The sequence below is a fragment of the Haliotis cracherodii genome, unplaced genomic scaffold (genome assembly GCF_022045235.1).
Source record: "Haliotis cracherodii isolate W230 unplaced genomic scaffold, xgHalCrac1.p SCAF_42, whole genome shotgun sequence".
Taxonomy (NCBI): Eukaryota; Metazoa; Mollusca; class Gastropoda; order Lepetellida; family Haliotidae; genus Haliotis; species Haliotis cracherodii.
In genome coordinates this window covers 646,949-669,062 of record NW_027266300.1, presented here as the reverse complement: position 1 = coordinate 669,062, position 22,114 = coordinate 646,949, and positions in this window count along the sequence as shown.

Genomic DNA, 22,114 nt, shown 5'->3' with positions numbered 1-22,114 from the left:
AGCTTTATTTTACATTAGGTCCGTAAAAGTTACATTTTTTGGGGTCGCACTTCTTTCTTTATTCATTACGCTTTTTTTCTCCAAATAGTATAAAGTGCTTCCCCGTGTGCGAAAAACGCTTTGAGTCGGAAAGCGCACGTTAAATCTCCAAGTACCTCACCTCACCTCACCCCAGTCGTCACCACCAGACACACAGTTCAGAATTAACCATGTTGGTGTAAACATCCAAACCTCAAAGTGGACCATTCTATACCACATAGTTAGACCACAGCCCACAGAACTCAGTTCTACTTCCTCCTCCTCAACTGGGATATCGAACTAGCAACCCAAGTGGGATCGGACTATAAAACTTCCCAAGCCGGCGGCCGGCGGCCATCTTGGCCAGAGACTGACCCCCTCAGGGCCACCCCCAAGGACAATCAAAGCTCGATAAGTGCCTTTCCTATCTCCCTCTCCCCCCTATACTCCCTAGATTTACTTTATAATTGTTGTATCTATTTATATGCTTTGATAAATCTAATTGAATGTATTTATCAACTTAAAGATCAATCCACTAACTTTTGTAGTCATTATATTGTATTGTATTGACTATATACTGTATTGACATTACAATAACCTTGTGTCATATTGCTATCACCCTGCCTCTACCAATCATGTCATCAACTACCCCCCCACCTACATCCCCCAACACAGACTCCATTTTTACAACACCTATACATTCAGACACCCATTTCCCGGGACTCACACCCACCCACAACCAAAACCCGGTCCCCTTTGATTTCGGAATAGACTTCCAAGAATTCTCCTTCAACCAACCCCACAGCAGCATCACATCCCCAAGCAATCAACCCCAAATTCCCCCCACCCCCACCCCCACCCCCACCCCCACCCCAAACACAACAAATCAAAAACAAAACAGCCCCCAAACCCCCATCCCCAAAACCCACAAAGCGACCACATCAATCACCATCAGACCCCTCGCTTACAACTAAGAATATCCCTAACCTCCAACCTATGCAAAGTAATGGAATCCATGGCCAAAAATAGACTACAACACTACTTAACCCAAAACAACATTATAAACACAGACCAAAGCGGTTTCACTCCTCGCCCCGCTAGAACAGGACATCAAAACAGGACAACTCAACAAACAATACACAACAGGCATCTTTTTGGACTTCTTAAAGGCATTCGACATGGTATGGCATAACAGGCTAATCCAAAAACTTAAAAAATAGGACTAAAAGGTCAAATCGTAAACTACATCCAAGACTTTCTAAAAAACCGCAAAATTACAGTGGGTATAGACCAGGCCTTGTCGGACCAGTGTCCCCTAGAAAATGGCACTCCCCATGGCAGTATTCTTAGCTCCACACTCTTTAACATAATGATAAACGATGTGTTTGAGTATCCTAACATCCCAAAATCTATTCCCAAAATCCCTAAACAAAATACAGCAATGGGCTGATACATGGGGCTTCTCCCTTGACTCTGAAAAAACTACAGGAATAGTATTCAAACATAAAAAATATGAGACAGGCCACCCCTAACCTCAAACTAAACAACAAACCAATCAAGTTCCAAAAACAAACTAAGTTCCTAGGCCTAATTTTCGACGAACATCTCTCATGGGATGCTCACGTCCAAAACCTAACCACCAAATGCAGCAAGGACACACTCTAAAGATATCCTCCTCTCACTCTATACTTCTCTAATTAGATCAAATCTAGACTACGACTGTGCCATCTACGATACTCTTAGCCAAAACATAACCAAAAAACTAGACTCAATACAATATCAGGCTCTCAAACTAGTCACACGTACCCAACATGGCACCTCTCTCACTTCACTCCTGGCCCTTACAGGAGAAATGCCTCTAAACCTATGCAGACAACACCTAACCCTCTGGGCCGCGTCCCATTCAAGTCACCTCATCCAAAACCTACTAAGCCAAAACATAAGTTCCCAAAACCAGGCTCTAACTAGGAAACACCATTTACTTAGGCCAATATCCCAACGAATAAAAAAACACCTAAACGAACACTAAATAGATAACCAAAAACAAAACTGCAAACAATCAAAAATACAGTTACTCCTAAACTCAAAATCCCCCAAATAGACATATCACTAGCCAATTCAATAAATAAACAAACCGACCCAAACATAGCCAAATCCACCACACTAGCCTACATACACGAACGCTGGCCAAATTGGTGTCACATCTACACAGACGGATCTTCTGATCCGATCTCCAATCGCACAGGTTTCACATCGCACAACCAACAAGAAATACGCAAGATTTCCGACTCCCAAACAACCAATCCAACTTTACAGCAGAACTAATGGGCATGGCCTCAGCCACCAATAGTATAAGCGCAACCGTGTGCGACATGCACTATAGTGTAAGTTATTACACGCGGATAGCCCTCCTAAAACCTCTTTAAACAAGCATGAAATACTCACATCCCCCCGCCAATATGACATGTCGGGTTGTGTGCAATGTAAATGGCCTCATTGCAGCACTAAAAAAAGTTATTGCTGGTGTTGTTTTTTCCATCTGCAGTTTATGATAGAATATGTAACTGAATTTGTGATGAGTAAGGATGAGACATATGGACGAACAACTTCTTTATTACAATTAGGAGTGATGGTTTCGGTGAAGGTTCTGACACCGTTATCAAGCAAGTGAAGTACAGAGTATGGTTGACAAGAATATTTAGTGTTTATACAGTTGAGTAGGTTTAAGATCAGTTACACTGTTGTATTTGTAATGAGTTGTGTTTCTGCAATGAAGTTAGTCAGTGAATGCAACAACTGTGTCCATGACACTTTTGGAGGAACATACACTCAAGCAATGCAGAACTTACCAACAAGAAAGGAAATGTATTCAATACTGTGAGATGACATTATGTGCCAAGTTTGGTGAAGAAATATAGTACGGTTTCAAGATCTGCTCCGGAAACGAGGACTACCGCCATTTTCAGTCTAAACCAAAGCCATGGAATCTCGAAAAATATTTTTTGACAAAGCCAAAACTATCAAAAGGCACCAGTTCACCACTAGACCTATCTATGTGCCAAGTTTGGTGAAGAAATATGGTACGGATTTCAAGATCTGCTCCGGAAACGAAATGTGACAGAAGGACGGACGGACGGCACCCATTCCTATACCCCCTTCCACATCGTCGCGAGGGATAATAAAACTCACCAATTAAACAACCCAAACCAGCTCAAAACCAACTCATTCCCAAAACAACACTCTATACACCCACCACAGCTATCACTTACCACTACTCACGTTTTGGGGGTTGCACTTCCTGTAGTGATAAAACATAAAACAAGCAGACTTACCCAAACCAGCTACCATCCCACTATACAATTACCATCTCGTACCAAAGCGTAACCTCGCCTATCGATGCTTTTATCATATCATGAATATTAATGAGTTATATTTATTTTTACTTTTTTATTTTTCTACATATGCCAGAAACACGGACAAAATGGAAACTTCACAAAGGGTTCGCAGAACTTTAGAAAGACGGCCTGTCAGACCATGTCGCTGGAATGCCTCTCAACAAACAGACAGTCCTTCGCCTCCAAACAGACACCCTCAAACTTAAAAACTAACTATTTAAACAACAACTTACTTAACTTTTCAACAAACCCTTCCATCTGTCTAAATTAAGCCCCCACCATATCATTTATAAAGTCACTTATTATATTATCAGCCATGGTGATTTTACATTGGAATTGCAATAGTCTCCGGGAAAATGGGCATGAGCTTAATGCCCTCATAGCCCAAAATAAAATTCAACCCTTTATCATAGCTGTTCAAAAAAACCTTCTATCGCCCCAAAAGGCCTTCAAAATACCAGGTAGCCAATTCATCCGGAAAGATAGCCCCGCCCAATAGAGTTGATAGGGAGAGTTTTGTAAAAACACACCCTACTTCGCAGAAACTCATGATCAGGGGCCAAGTGTACCAAACACACCCTGCTTCGCGGAAAGCACGTGCTTTCCGCGAAGAGCTTGTTAATGATTTGGACATAATGATTGCGTTTCTGAGAGTCTGTTTTGCCAGTAAATCGGGTTTTGGGATGCCCTCACAACTAGAGTACACCTTTCATTATATTGTATTATATCTGAATGTAAGCATTGTTTGCAGTTCGTTGTGCAACCTGCACTTGTGATATGTAATGGAACAGTTGTTTTTTTGTTATTTATACAAAGTGTGCTTCTACTTGGGACCTAAGTCAAAGGAGATGGAGAGGGTGGAGGTGCTGGTCTTGAAAGACGTCTTGAGGGAGTAGTCCCCAACCCGGTAGGCCAGCAAGGGCTCCAGGATGGAGACAAGCTCCCTCGTCAGTGACATGGAGAGATCTCTCATGTTGGTAGCGTTTGGTCACGAGCTTGGGAGGACACGTCTGAGCGACTGTTCAAGCTGAATCTCACCTCACATTAGAGATTTAACGTGCGCTTTCCGACTCAAGCGTATTTTGCACACGGGGTTGCACTTATACTATTGGGGTAAAAAAGCGTAATGAATAAATAAAGAAGTGCAACCCCCCAAAATATATAATTTTACAGTCTTATCTCATTAAGCTAAGGGGGGGGGGGGGGGGGGGGGGGGCTGTGGTTCGCTGGGTGGGAGTGGGTGATAAAAGAAATTAAATAATATGGAAAAGTTTGGGCATGGGTGGGGAGGGAGGGGATCAACGTGGGAAGGCACGGCGTCGGCTAGCGGGCGTGTGGGCTAGAAGTCTAGCGGCGGTGTCTTTGTAGAAGTCTCTTTGTCAGCTTCTCTTCCTGGGGGTCGGGATTCTGATAGAGACTCTTGGCAAGGAGGGCGGCGGTATTTGCAATGAAGTGGTCGGAGGTTGGTGCCATGGCGAAAGGGACTCCTTGCTTTGCATAGAGCTGCTCCTTGGGGGTGGAGATAAGCTCAGAAAGGAGGTCCAGGTGGGTCTTATAGTGGTTAATCAGGATGTCTGATTTTTCCACTAAGACGTCCCTGAAGCTTTTGACCCTAGGGGGGCCCTCGACCGGGGTGGTCTGGGTCTGGCCTTCCCTGAGGGATGTGGGCTCCGTGGTCTGTGACTCAGTAGACGCGGTGGTGGTGGTTGGTCGGGGGGAAGGTTCAGGTGAGGGGACGTCTCTCCTCTTCCTCCTCCCGTGCCCGGTGCCCTCGGGCGAGCGGAAGGGCTCCTCCCCTCTGGATTCGAGGGGAGCGAGATCCATCGCTGCTACTGGGGGCGGGGGTGTTGAGGGAAGGGTCTCCTCTGTCTCCATATGGAAACCTGGAGGGGACTTCTTCTTTCTTGGCGGCCTGGCCTTCTGCTCCGGGCGGGAAGGGTTGGGGCCGGAGTTGGTGTCTCCTGAGGCTTGGGCTTAGCCGAAGCTCTGCCCAGAGGCCTCTTCCTTTGACCTAGGGCAAAGGAGATGGAGAGGGTGGAGGTCTTTGACTTGTATGACGTTTTGAGAGAGTAGTCGCCAACCCGGTAAGCCAGCAGGGGCTCCAGGATGGCAACTAGCTCTCTCGAGAGTGACTTGGAGAGGTCTCTCATCATAGCGTGGGTTTGGAGAGCTTGGGAGGACGTTGCGCTGGGCGAGTGTCCAACCCAAGATGGAGGCCAAGCTGAAAGTGGGCATCAGGGGATGTTTTTGCGAGCAAGGGGATCGGAAGCTTTGAGCGCACGGACGTCGGTGAAGACAAGCTAAACGGCAAAATCACGGTTTTGATGTTATCCGCAGGTGGTTGCTTTGCATTCGGCCGTATATTTCTATTTTCACCCCATCTGCAGTTCGTCATAGTTTGTTTACTTCCGGCATGTTCGGACGCCATTTTGCTTGTCTCAAAAAAACAATTAACAACACAATCTCGGGATTACGAACTCGTTCATACTTTTATTCGGATCTCAAACATTGAGGAAAACACCTCACCAGCGAACGCTTGCGATCGCCTCACGACCACCTGGTCGATCGGCTAAGGGACAGTCAACCGCCCAGCCGCCAATCCTCGACCTCACCTCGTCATTCTTTCAAGCGCTGTTAAGTATCTCTATCTTTATCCCCTCCTCCCAAACTTGCATGTTTATTTATCCCTCATTTTTTTCATTATTGTGTATTTGTATTTGTACCATTCCCCGACTGTATACACCTGACACTTCCCCCCCACCCCCCCACCCCCCCACCCCAAAGACACCATGTCCTCACCCACACGCTCATCCCCACAATCCACATCACTTTTCACCACCCCCATAAACAGTAATAAACACTACCCAGGTCTCACACCAACACACAGCTCAAACCCACAAACAAGTTCGCCCTCTGCCTGCACTAGGCAAACATAACATACAAATATATAAACAGATGTGGCAGAGGCTACAAACTTACCTTCCCAATTCAAGAAACACTCATACACGCCAGCAAACAACCAATCAGTGATGGACTAAACATAACATTGCAGGTGCCCCATTTGGTTTACACAAATACAGGGAGTTATTCACATAGATCACAGGGATACACAAGAAGATATCCAAGACTACATCCACATGGCAAATAAAATCTCCACACATCCTAAAATCATAAACTAACAAGAACATTAACAACCGCACACCCATCCCGGGCAGGACAACCACACAAACAGTATTTCTAACATTTAAAACAACAAATCTCCCAACCCACATCATTTTTTGGTACACTCACCTGTAAAGTCTATCCCGTTAGAAAAACCCCAACCACAATGCAACATCTGCCACTCATTTGATCACCTCACATCCACTTGCAGACGGCCGCCCATGTGCCAAAAATGCGGCTCATACAGACATGAAGCTGCAGAGTGCACATGGGCCCCATACTGTATACAATGCAAAACAGAAGGACATACAGCTGCACAAAACACCTGCCCCATAAAACAATCACACATACTCAAACTCAACAAACACATAACAAAAGAACACCTGCCTAAACCAGCAACTATTCCTACATTCAACTCTATACCTGATTACTACGACCCTCAACACTTCCTCCGACTCCACATCCAGCTCCCTTCCTGAACCTCCCCCGCCCGCCCACCCCAAAACCAAACGTAAACAACTCTACCCCCCATCCCCCCCCCCCACCCCCCCCACCCCCCCCCCCCCCCCCCCCCCCCCCCCCCCACCCCCCCCCCCCCCCCCCCCCCCCCCCCCAATCCCACCCCCCTCCCATCATCCACCCCAATTCCCTCCCAACCCCCTCACAGGGCCCCTCTAAGGAATCCAACCTTAAAAGGGCCCATCCTGACCCCCCCCCCCCCCCCCCTTTCCAATCCAAGCCGGTACCACCCCTTTCACAACCCCCACGCCCCAACTCCAAGCTCCTCACCTACCAGAATCAGCCATTCCTATAACATCAAATCACCCACAACAAGAAACAGACAAATTAACTACAAGATCAACACAACAAGGAAACAGCTGCTCAACCACAAGCTACAAACACTCAAGACAGCCCCCTCGCTAACAGTCACATCCAAGAAACTACATTCAAACCACAAACAAACTCATAGGAATGCCTAACAGCAGCCATTCTCCTTAAAAAACCCACACCTAAGAAAATCCACTCCCTGGCCCTCCTCTCTAACCTCTACCAAAAAACTTTTCAAAACTTCCAGGCCGCCATCAGAGCACTTAAATAAAACCCTATCCCTATTTGGCATTCCAAATCTAGCCCCAGAACACCACCCCATCTAGGCCTACAAAAATTCCCTCTCATTCTAAAACCCGACAATGGTGTTCATACAGTGGAACTGCAATGGAATCACCACCAATGGGCATGAGCTTAAGGCACTCATAGCCCTTGGGAAAATTCAACCTTTACTAATCGCAGTCCAGGAAACCAAAATATCACCTAAAAAGCCTTCAAAATACCAGGCTATACTTTCATTCGGCAGGACAGACCACGTCCATTAAACTTCCCCGGACCCCCTCATGGAGGCCTCGGTATCTATTAAGGATAATCTAAATTACGAAAACTATTAACATCCTAACCCCAAATCTTGAATGCCTGGCTATCAAAACCACCATAAATAAAACTAATATGACCATTATAAATGTATATCATACCAAAACAAAACCCTTTTTAGGAGAGGATCTGGAAATATTATCTAAATTATCGACCAAAAAATACCCTTTTCTTACGAGATTTCAACGCTCACCACCCACTGTGGGGTTCAAAAAACTTTTCTGACAAATTTGGCACACTAATTAATGACTGGATAGACTCCAATGATCTCATCTGTCTAAACAACAATCAACCAACTAGAATCCCCCCTAAAACCCTCTCCAATTCCCTACTTCTATTGACTTAACCATTAGCACACCTTCACTTCAATCAAAACTCAGCTGGGAGGTCCACTGGGACACCTGGGGCAGCGATCACCTGCCCATAAAAATTTCGATCTCAATAATCACATCTAGTCCAAATTCTCCCTCTTCTCCATCTAACCCTCCTTTAGGCCAATCCTCCCAGCAATCAAAATTCAATTTCAAAAAGGCTGACTGGAAAACATTCAAAACACTCTGCAAACCAGACAAACGTCCCAACACATCCATAACTCAGACAACGACATATTCAACGCAAACCTAACCAACACTATACACTAAATAGCCACCCAATGCATTCCCACAATTAAAATCTCACCAAACCACACACCTGTCCCTTGGTGGAGCTCAGATATTGAAAAATCAAGGAAATTAAGAAAAAAAAAGCATTAAATAAGGCCAAGCGGGATAAAACCAAACTCCCCTTGGCTAAAACACTTAGAAATTCAATCAAGCAACTTATAAGAACAGCCAAAAGAAAACATTGGGAAACTTTCACTAGTACCTTGAAAATTGGGAAACAAAACACCAAAATTTTATGGAATAAAACTTAAAGCAATTAAAGGAAACTCTGAAGCCTACTCAGCCCCCACTTTTTCCTAACTGAAACACTGACAAAGAAAAGACTAATGCCATGGCTTGCTCAATTCTCGGCAACCAGTAGCTCCACCAACCACACACCAAAACAAAATTAAAAACCACCCCACCTACACACACAGACCCCCTCTCACACTTATGGCATTCAACAAAATAATTAACATACATGAACTCCAAACAGCAATTTATAACAAAAACACAGCCCCAGCCACAGGACCAGACAATATTAGCTATACCATTCTAAATCATCTTCCCCCTCAACATTTAAAAACTACATTTACAACTATATAACCAGATTTGGACCTCCGGCTCTCTACCCTAAACATGGAAAACCACTAAGGTGGTACCTGTTCTAAAACCAGGGAAACCCCCGCGAGAACCGGATTCCTATAGGCCCATCTCCCTTACTTCCCACATTTGTAAAATAATGGAATCCATTATAAACAACAGACTCAAATTTCAAATTACCTCCCAAAACCTCCTTTATGAGGACCAGAGCGGTTTTAGGTAAAACTGACAAACTTTAGAGTCCACATTTTACATTTGGAACATGATGTCAAAACAGCACTCGCCCAGAAACAATACACTCTGGCCATTTTCATCGATTTTAGTAAAGCTTTTGACATTGTTTGGCACAACGGCCTGATGCTAAAACTTAAAGAAAAAGCCATAGATGGTAGGAATTCTAATTTTCATCCACTCTTTTCTAACCGACAGAAACATCACAATCAAAACAAACAACTCTTTATCTGATCCACACCATTTAGAAAATGACCCCCCCCCCCCCCCCCCCCCCCCCCCCCCCCCCCCCCCCCCCCCCCCCCCCCCCCCCCCCCCCCACCCCCGCCCCCAGGGAAGCATTATATCTCCACCTATCTTCAATTTCATGATAGACGACATATTTCCGCCTCAACATAAAAACATTACTACTGCCAAATTTGCTGACGACATTTCTTTCTGGACGTCGTCTACATCAATAAAAGCAATTCAAAAAAGAATCCAACCCCTGCTTTACGACGTAGAATACTGGGCATCCCAGTGGGGATTCAAAATCAACACACAAAAAACCATCGGCTTGCTATTTGAAAATAGACACATGCAAAATTACACACCCAAACTCACTCTTAACAACGAAAATATTACATTCAAAAAGGAAGCAAAATTTCTGGGAATTATCTTCGACCAACAATTAACATGGGCTCCCCATATTCTTAATCTGGTAACATCATGTCTAAAAGATCTTAATCTAATGAGAGCCAATAGCGGCTCTGATTGGGGTGCCGACAAACAAACATTACTTAACATATATAAATCACTCATATTACCTAATATTGACTATGCCGTCCCGGTCCTCCACTCTATCACGGAAAAACTAGATAAAAAACCTATTTCCATACAGCAAAAAGTCCTAAAAACAGCCCTGGGGACCAGAACCGGCGCCTCCTTAAATTCCCTTCAACTTATCTCCAGCACCACCTCAATTAAGTTAAGACGTAACCAAACCATCCTAAATTACTGGGCTGGGTCCCAACATAACCCTATTTTCAAACAAATCCCCTGACCTTAGACCTTCTATACTGAAAATAAAAATCAAAAACAACCATAACTTAGCCCCATACTTAACACATCTACACAAACTCATCAAAACTCACAAACTTGAAAACATCAGACATAAACCCCCATCTCATATCTACATTAATGACAAACCCCCCACCTAATAAAGATTTAACACTTCACAATAGATTCACTCTTCAACCCGGTACCACAATACCAGACAAAACACTAATAACAAACAACTACATACAACAGAACTGGCCAAACCACACACACATCTATACTGACGCCTCCCAAAATAACAATAATATCACAGGACTAGGCATCCATATCACACAACCAATACGTATCACCACCAAAATCCACTATAGTGACTACACACATACTACTACAGCAGAATTATTAGCCATCCAAAGTGCTTATCACTATATAAAACAATCTAATGACTCTAACTTTCTAATTATTTCTGACTCCCCAGGCTCACTATCCCAAATTCAAAACAAAATATCCAAATCGCGCTAAGATATCATAAAACATTATCAGACATGCACACTAGCATCACAGATACACACAAAACAATAACACTACTTTTGGCACCTGCACACATAGGAATACAGGGCAACCACCTAGCAGATTCAGCAGCAAAAATAGCCACTACACATCCATCACCATGTTTAAACTTCACTACAAGTAAAGCCAAAATCAAATCACTTATCAGAAAAATATCTTACATCAAAATTTCCAAATTAATATTCAAATTTGTAAATCCATATGGATAAAATCTCTTTTCAGTAAACCAGTTACCAAATGCCGCAACTTCACAAAGTCTATTATCACGGATAAAATTAAAAACAGAATGTTAAGCGGCCGAGTCAATCTTAACGAAACATTATATAAACAAAACAGACACCCACATCCCAACTGCACCCATTGTCAACTCGTTGAAAACATAGAACACATTTTCAATCACTGCCCCCAATACAAACAACAATAAACAGAACTCTACAACTCTCTTCCAGACTACTAAACATCATGTTCATTTATCCAGCCATCCACCCAAGCCGTCCCATACGCATAACGTCGGACCTCCCCTGCCACACGCCTCCCTCACCCCCGCCACATAAGCCCAATGTGTATTAGACTAGGTTTTCCATTCTCCCTCCTTGTTTTTTTTTCTTTCAATTACCATATACTACAATAAATACGTCAGCCTAACTGATTTTATACTTATCATAACCCTATCCCCTTCTCATGTATCAACTAGCCTAGGTTTCTATACAGCTTCTATCACCCACTAATGTTCTTCTATCATATTCCACCCCCTTTACTATATTTCTTTCCATCTTTACCCCCACTAATTTACAGTTTTTGGGCCAGCCGATTACCCCTATATTCCCAACTATTAATTTTTATCTAACCCGTCTGGCCCCGGCTGCGAAATAGCCGACGGCTGAAGCGGTCGTAAAATCACTAAAACTCACAAATTGGCACGACAGTTGTAGTTTGTACTCCAAGCGAGCAACACCTCCCAAGCCAGCACAGAGCATTGCCTTGTTAGCCAGCCAAGGAGAACTCACCCATCGGTAATTATCACGTTATCCTTTCATCCTTATTCACATACTCTTAAAATCACTCTCACCGAATTAATCACACAACCCCTAAATCTTTAAAAACAACAACACTCAAACACACCCTTTCACCTCAAACTCTTATCCTCCCCCATCTCCTTAACACACACTACAACTCACGCCTACAAACACTCCAACTCAAACATCCAAAACAACATCCAAAACAACATGACTGACACCCGCAGGGACACACTTGCAAACATCCCAGCTCCTGATTCCCGCGGAAGCACACACACAACACTTCTGGGAGGTCACTTCGTAACATCATCCCTGCCGAGTATGGCGAAAACACGGTACATACCACCCCCACCAAACCAGCCGACTCGCCACCTCAAAACGCAAACACTAAAAAGCGCAAACTTGACACCTCCACCTCCATCGCCCACACCCTCTCCAGCCGCCTACATCACCACCTTCGCCCTCTACTTCTTCTCAGCAGGCTCAGGCACCACTCTCTCACTAGAACTTTCGGCAGATAAAATAGGACTTTGGTTTAAAAGAGAAAAAAATAAATTACAACAATATTAAAAAAGCCTACAAAGGATACCAGATAATCTTCCCTAGCCGAGAATCTTACAACGCAGCAATTAAAATAACTCAAATATTCCACGTCACGGTAATCAAAGAAATACCTAATTGGCAACAATATACACGAGGCGTAATTAGAGATAAAAGTGTAACCTCGCCTATCGATGTTATTATCAAATCATGAATATTTATGAGTTATTTATTTTTACTTTTTTTATTTTTATAGATATGCAAGAAACACGGACAAAAGGCCAACTTCACATAGGGTTCAAAGAACTTTAGAAAGACGGCCTGTTAGACCATGTCGCTGGAATGCCTCTCAACGAACAGACGACGCTGTGTGTACACTTCTACGGAACGTATACTATTTTTCAGGAGTGTTTTGCCATGGGTAAGTACGAGCCGTAGACTGTTTTGGTCGAACTTAACGGGGCAAAATTAACTTCAAAGCTCTACAGAGAGGACACCGCCGCTTCAGGGTTTGTAGAACTTACATCGGTGCAGATCGAGGATGAAATTGTAAGAGAATTTGTTGCCATTGTAGACGAAAGCACTGACTTGTCCAGTGAGAAGAATTTGATGATACATTTTTTATATTTAGTTGAAGGAAATTTGAAATATAATTTCGCCAAGAGTGTTCGCTGATGTACAGACGATCACTGCGTCATTGTTAGCTTATCTTAAGAGTGTTGGACTTGGGACAGTGTATGGAATGGGGTCCGATAGTGCTGCTGTCATGTCAGGTAGAAGTGCTGGGGTTGCTGCAAACATGAAAGACTTGTCCACATCTTGTAAAGATGCATCGTGTTGCTCACAGATTAGTAAAAGCATGTGTGGATGTTGCAAAGACTTTAAAAGAGCTCAGCTACTGTGAGTCCATAGTGAACACTATATCGGCATATTTTAGTTGATCCCCGAAGAATTTATCTAATTTGCAGGACTTACTGGACGAAGCCCATGTGCGCCCTTCAGAGGTCCACAAGGTCAGGTGGCTTTCAATGACCAAAGCGAATTGTATTCTGCGTTTGGAAACTTTGACCGGACAAATTACCCTGACAACGCTAGTATGGGGACGAGAGAGTACTTCTAGGTTAGGTATCCATTATGGCAGCAGACGAAAAGGACATACCCGGTACGACTAATGGGAGGACACCATCACCACCATAGCCCAGCGATATGCTCTACAACACACGCTCACCCCGCGGTAGTCCCCTCCCCATCTTAACTAATCTAGGCGCACTATAGTTGTTTATTCCCTTTTTCTTTTTGTATAAGATCCCCTTATTATTAATTGCAGCTTAACTGCATCTCTATCTTCACCCTCTTGTGCTATACCCTACTAGTCTACCTTATGACTGCCTGGATAATCAACTTCTTACCTTCCCTACTGTTCCTAGGTTTATACCCCGCCCTTACAGTTTTTGGGGTATGGTGTTTACCATTATTCCATTTACTATTTCTTTATTCCTTCACCTACCCCGTCCGCGAAGTACAGAAAATGTGAAGTGGACGTCAAACTCTAAAATCTGTCAGTCAGTCAGTCTTCACCCGGTTTGTTGATTGGTTCGTTCGTTCCTTCGTTAGTCGTGTGTTGTTGCATGTCGATAAAACGGATTACGCTTCAGCTCCAAATCCTCCGATGACACGAGACGTAAACAAATCCCTAACTAGGGAACTCATAGCGGTCATTCAACCACTTCTGGATTATAGAGTAGCCGCGTCTGTTTTGAACACAGACTTCAACAACGTCACAAAGATACTTTCTATCACCTTCAACGGCAAACAGCCTAAGAAGCCTCGGGAAGCAAGGTCTACTAAAAACAGGGCACCATCAAAACCCAAGACAGCAAAGGACTTAGGCGTGGAAGCCAGACTACTCCCCTGAACTCAGTCTCATCGTCCTCGCCACCTTCGACGCCAGTTGCTACACTCTCTTTGGAAAATAATGACATGCCCTTGCCAGACCAAATCAACAACAGTAAAAGTTCAGCCTCTGAACCACCTGACCCAAACCCATCTCAAGGCCAGGTGAGGTGAGGTGAAATGGGGTTTAACATCGCGTCCAAGATTATTGCACTTATATAGCGACGTGCATGTACATGTACGTGTGTGTGTTTGTGTGGCTGCTTGTACCAGTCCGGACTGATGCAGATTTATAGTGCTAGCTCACTGAGATACCATGCCGCAGTTTAACATGAATACCCTACTCAGACACAGTATGCTGACTCCGAGCCGACCAGCCCCTTAATGCCGAGCACCAGACAGGGTAACAACAAGTACCATCTTTTAACGTCTTTTGGTATGACGCGGCCGGGGATCGAACCCCGGACCTTCCGCTCTCTGGGCGGACGCTCTACCACTAGACCACGGAGGCGGTCACTCAAGGCCAGGAGGAAAAGAGTGATCACCCCTTACTCATACCACCCTCACAGACGACTCAACCCAGACATATGAGAAACTTTCAACTCCTCCCTCTCCTATTAAACCCCCGTCTATGTATACGCAAACTTCTCCGGAAAAGCAATGTAACCAAATCAACACCTCCTCTCAAACTGAATCCATAGAAAAACAAGACCGAAAACTCAGAGTCAGCTGACACAAAGACTTCTAGCCTCAGCTTAACAGGTAATATCAGAACATTATTTATAACCGTCCTCCAAGCTCCTGGAAATAATGTTTACAAAAGTACCCACCCATGTCCTAAATTCCAGATGGATAAAGCCCTATCCAACTTTCATGTACCTCTACCACGTCCTCTCATTTTAATTAAACCCTCCCCCCAACTAACCTAATAACCCTTCAGAACATCCCAAACAAAATTCTTGCATAATCTCCCAATGTAAACAAACCCTTTATATTTCGGATCGGGATTAAAATATTCATATTATACGACGTCCGCGCGCTAAATTTCACTTATCCGCTTATACTTCTAATACCACGGTTTATCCATACAAACTCATAAGGTCAAGGACCCCAAAAGCCCTGTCAATGCACAACACACTATACCCCGGCCTCACAGTAGCCTTCCCCTCCCCAGCTTTCTAGACTTACGCTAGACTTTATTCCTTATTCTCTTTTTTTTATAAACTTCCCTTATGGTTAAAATTACAGCTTAAATGTAATTGTTTCACCCTAGTATGCTATACATTTACTTGGTATAGTCTTTAGTCACAAGGATAATCTATCTCTCCCCTCTCTATTCCAGATTTATGCCCCCTTCATTAACAATTTTTTTTATGTATGGTGTTTAGTCTTATTTAGCTATATTTATTTTACTATTTTCCCCACCTACCCCGACTGAGACATAGCCAGAGGCTGAAGCGGTCGTTAAACTCCAAAAGTAGTAGTAGTAGCCATTCGTTCATCTGTAGTTTGTACTCCAAGCTGTCAAGACCTCTCCAGCCACGCACGGCACCGCTGATAGCAAGCCCAAGGAGAACTTCAAAGGTAATTATAAAAAACACTCATCCATCCTTCCACACCAAGCTTACTCCATACTAAACAACACTCACACCCAAGCCACCGCTTAAATAAGTATATCCTCTAAACCCTCTAAAAACAACACCCTCTACACAACACAAATAACCCCAAATCAACACCTAAAACCCAAGCCCTCCTCTACCTCCTAAACAAAACTCGGCCAACTATCGACAACTGTGCCAAATTGTTGCAGGCACTTAATGCCATGTTAGAAGACAATAGGGACGCAGACATCATGGCAGACTCCCTACTACGACAGTTGATGACATACATGTTTAGATTCATGACCGCGTTTTTACCGGACATATTTGGTATGCTAGGAACAGTTGGTAAGACACTACAGGCTCATGACTTAAAACTATGGGGACATGAAGAATAAGATTGCTGCTTTCTTGAACGGACTTGAGGGGCAGTACTTGAAAGAGCATTCCTGTGCGAAACTGACGATACAGGCGAATTTGAAAATGTGACTGACGAGACCGCATCACAAGATACTGACTGATAGAATTAACCCATAGCAAGAATACTGTTGGTCGATGTGACTGACAGGTTTCCAGACAACGAATTGTATTCTGCGTTTGGAACCTTAGACCCGACAACGCTAGTTTGGGGACGAGAGTACTTCTAGGTTAGGTATCCATTGTGGCAGCAGACGACAAGGACCAATTAGAACGAGAATGGGGAATATTTCGGCCGCTAATCTTCAACAACTTCAGGCGGTTGTCATATGGAGAGCTACTGAGTATTTGTTTGTTTGTTTGTTTGTTGTTTTACATGGCACTCAGCAATATTTCAATCCCTTAAGCAGAAATGTGCAACTTTGAACTTTGATCTAAATAAACAAACTGTTTTCTCTGACTTTGAATCTGCAGCACAGAATGCACTAAGTAATGTTTTTGTCAATTGTACATTGAAGGGGTGGTGTTTTTTTCATTTTGGCCAATGTATTTGGCGAAATGCTCAAGAGGTTCGGACTGCAGACTGAGTATAGCCGTAACGAAAGTGTTAAACTACTGATCAGAAGAGCTGCTGCCTTGCCATTGGTTCCCTCGCCCACATAGTTGATGTTTGGCTCAACGCACTCAACGACGCCCCTCTCCTTGAGTTCTCCGATTTACTGACTATGTGACTGAAGTTCGGGTGGAGGGCGATCATGGACGAGGCACCTGGAATCACCACGACACCGTCGACCCAAGAACGACCAACCACATAGAGGGTTGGCACTTCAAGCTCACCTCCATCGTGGGTAGTCGCCACCCGTACATCTACAGTATTATTGACTTTTTAAGACAGATCAAGCCTACACCGAGGGCCATATCCTGCAGCTTGTAGGTTGGGGTATGCTTAGACCCAGGAGATCTAAGTATCGACATCTTGAGACCAGACTTGATGCAGAAAAGAGACACTTCCGTGAGGGAAGAAAGTCAGCAACTGAATTTGAAGTTGCTGTGGCCCATTTTGTACGTTTGTGATAATCATGAAATGTCATGTTGGTTTATTATAAATTGTCGAGTTGTATTTTAAATTTGATGTTGATACATCATAAACTGTTGTGATATTAGAATATTAATTGTGAAATTCAATCATGTTCATGTGCTGAGATATGGAAATCATGTGAAATCAAATACGATATACATAAAAAAGTCCATGACAGCATGTTTGTTCATACTCCTATTCATTGTAATCGTAGTGTGTCCATAGAGCGTCGGTCACCCCTACACAGACAGTGGGACATACCCACAGGTGTTGACCCCTGTGTTGTTCTAAGTTTCCCGATGTTGGGAAACAGGGAGTACACCTTTTACAGCTATATGACGGCGGTCTGTAAATAATGGAGTTTTGCACCAGACAATCCAGTGATTGACATCATGAGCATCGATCCACGCAATTTGGATCGATGACAAGCATCAAACTGGTCAGCGAGCCTGACCACCTGATTCCATTAGTCGCCTCTTACGACAAGCAAAGTCGCCTTGTAGGACAAGCATGGGTTGCTGAAGATCTATTCTACTTCCGACATCTTCATTAATCTCAATAAATCCATAAGCGCAAAAGACCAATCCAAACAGGAATCAAAAACTCTAAACAACCTCACAAGGCTACTCGCATATATGCAAACACAAAACTCACCCGCCACAAGTGTTAAATCCTTCCATGCGGTGGCACACAAACTTAAACTCGCCACTCTTTTCGAAATCTTCAATAGCAAACTAAAGAAAATCTCAAAATAAAGCTTCCATAAACCAAATAAAAGAGAACCCTAATCTAGAATCAATAAGCCACCAAAATAATGAAGGAGTGAGTTGGGTTTAACGCCGCTTTTAACAGTATTCCAGTTATATCACGACGTGTCAGCTTAATGTAGGAGGAAAGCCCGAAGTAATGCAGGTCTCAGACGTTTACCACTTCGGTTGAAACCCACGAGCACGGGTATGGTGCTGACAAACCTAGAAACATAATTGGGACCTACCAGGATTCGAACCCACAATCATAGGTTTCTGGCGTGGCCAAGGGACGCAACTCTGCACAGCGAATCGCGGCGCCTTAAACGATGGGCCACCCGCGCCCCCAAATAATGAAAGAACTACACATATTACAGTGTAATGCACATGTGTTCAGGAGACCCACTTCTCCCTAAAATCGAAATTCGCCCTTCCTAATTATAAATGTGAAAGCCTCGACAGAGTCAAGTCTCGCCCAACGGAGGAGAGGCAGTGGCCTGATCCTATACGTCAGGACATAAACTAGAAGGAAATACCAATAAAAAAAAAATAAAAAAAGCTAATGGTATACAAATAACTCATCAAAATATAAAAGTAAACATATACTAATGGGCACTGAAACAAATTAAACCCGAAGACATAGAGACCTTGACTCAAATAGGTATATAATCCACCATCATCTTGGGGGACTACAACGCCCAGCACTACTCCTGGGGTGTTTAAGATAAAACAGACTAATACGGCATACTCATTGCCGACTGGATTTAAGAAAAACACCTAATACTACTTAATAACAACTAACTAGATGATAAAATTAATCAAAACATGTCACCTATTGACCTAAACCTAAAGCATCTGTACCCCTGATCTCGCCCAAAGCACTTGGAAGAGGAACCACTTTCCAATACATATAACGATAGGAAACAAACATCCAAGCCCAAAAGTGAACCCCAAAATCCAAACTTCCATCACAACAAAGCTGACTGGGTCAAATTCAAAACATTATGTACACAGGATGAAAATAAAGACCCCGAAAAATACTGCCACAACTTAACAATGCATAATAAAAATAGCTGAACAAACACAATCCCCTTCAGGACAACAAAGACCCAGGGTACCTAGATGGACCGAGGAAATAAAAAAGACGCCCAAAAAAACGAAAAAGCGCAATTAAAAAATCTAAAAGAGTCCACACACATCTAAAGATAGCACATCAACTAAATCACCAAGAACAGCAAAACAGCAATAACAAAAACTGGAAAGAATTCTGCGAAGTAAAACCATCACACAGACGCCAAAACAGTATGGCCCAAAATACACACAATGCGAGGTATTAAACGAACCAAAATAACTCCAAACATAAATAACTCAATAAACCCTAGACAAAAAGCAAATAACCAAGCAATCCACTTCTCAGCCATTAGAAGCAACAGTAACTTCTGAGAAATTCCAAAAACGAAAATTCCCGAAGACGATCAATAATCGAAAAAAAGAAACAGTCGCTGGTCTAGTCCTGACCGCATACCAAATAATTAAAGAACTGCCCACAAATATTCTTGAATCACTTCTTAAACTATACATGTACAATCTCATCTACCAAAACGGCCAGGTACTTCATGAAAAAGAGGCTTTGGTCATCCCAATATACCAAAGCCAAACAAACCGACAGAGGCAAATTCTTACAGACCAATCTCCCTAACCTCAAATTTATGTAAAATCGTGGAGGCAATGTCAAAAATAGGCTCCAACACAACCTAGACTAAAACAATATTATAAACAAGGAACAAAGCGTACTCACCCCAGGCCGTCAAACTTAGACAAACTCGCCAAATGAAGTCATCTATATCCCCCACCCATTTTAACACGTTATGGTCCCAAACCAGGTAACTGACCCCACATTTTTCTTAGCCCATGTCAAAATAGCTGCAATGGAAATTCTAAAGTAAACATTTCTAAAATTCCTTAATATCAAATGGCACCAGTTCAGTATGTGCTTTATATATAGACATATAGACAAGGAAATATTTAACAGTTTATTTGTTATACTCCATAAGTGAACCCATCAATATATTAAAACTTAAATCCCACTTGTTGCCATGAAAATGTAAAAAATAAAAAATTATAAAATTCCTTATTAGCAAGAGCCACCAGTTCAGTATCTGCCTTGTAGACATGCAAAGTTTTGTAAGAAAGTATTTAATGGTTTTTGAGTTAGGTTCTCTAAGGGTGGTGTTCGTTTCCGGAACGTAAGTCCAACTTGTTGCCTTGGAAACGTAACAAACAAAATTTGTTAGCAAAAGGCACAACTTCAGGATGTGACTGATAGATTTGCCAATTTTGATCAAATACACGGAATTGTTTTCGAGTTCTGCCCCGGAAAAGGAAATGATTACGGACGGACAGACAAGACTGGCTGATCGCTATATTGGTAAAAACTCCAAAATGCAGGACTCCAAAGGCCAAATAAACTATATTCAAGACTTCCCGACAAATCGCAAAATAACTGTGGGTATCGACCAAACGCTATCTGACCAGTGTCCCCTAGAAATGGCACACCCCAAGGAGGCATTCTGAGCCTAACACTTATCAACATTATGATAAATAGTCCATGAACCAGACCAGATATTGGTACCACCTGGGGTGGCAAAATATCAGTAAGATTTTTTTTTAAAGTCATATATCCATAGATGAAAAAACAACTTTGAAAGCAATCAGGGACTATCAGCTTATTAGTAGTAGTAATCACCACATAAAGGGGGATCCGTGAGTCGAACCCAGGGACCAGAATTTGGGGTAACGAAAACGAGAAAGTGGAATAACATTGCAAACAATACTCATATGGCGAAGTATGACCCCCGCCAAATGTTGGTAGCCTGATGCCCTACATGTTGGCATGTAATGTATGGCTAATAAAGTAATAATGTAGGTCAAAAGGTCACGAAATTTGACCCCTGCTGTAAATATTACCACCTGTCAGAAAATATATTGCAGATATCACAACAATGGGACATTCTTAACCCAAATGGGCTATGATTGAAGCCAAGAAGTACCTAAGTCTGATAAAGGTAACTTTATTGTCTTTTGTGATGTGGTACAGAATGGTTTTGATGCATATTGCGCTAAAGACATGTAAAATTGTATGACGTTGTGCTGCTTGAAATAAGTTCACATGAATTTATAACTCCAAATTATAACGGCCGTGTGGTAGATGAAGTCAGAAGTTATTTTGAAGCTAGATTGATCTGTTTTCAGGCTCACAAGATTAAAATGAAGGTAAAATTGGGGTCAAATTGGATATTCTCACCGCAATAACATATTATGGATTTACCTGTTGCATAATGAATATTAATAATTGATAAGATCACACAATTAGAGTGTCAAAAACTATTTTTATCACATTAATTTTAGAAACGTAAGTCTTGATAATTTTGACGTAAACTAGGTTCTGCTACCATGTGTGGATCGATGCGCATGATATCAATCACTGGATTGTCTTGTCCAGACTCGATTTTTTATAAACCGCCGTCATATAGCTGGAGTATTTCTGAGTGCGGCGTTACACAAAGCAACCAGCCATGTTGTACACCGTTGAGTACTCATCATCTGAACCACCATCAAAATGACTCGCTTCAAATTCTTAACTTGCTGAATTCTACGTGTCTGTAATTTGCAAAGGTATGTTTATTTCATGTTATTCTGCAGGCAGGTACAGCTATCCTCTAAGCACTTCCTTAATCAGCTACAAG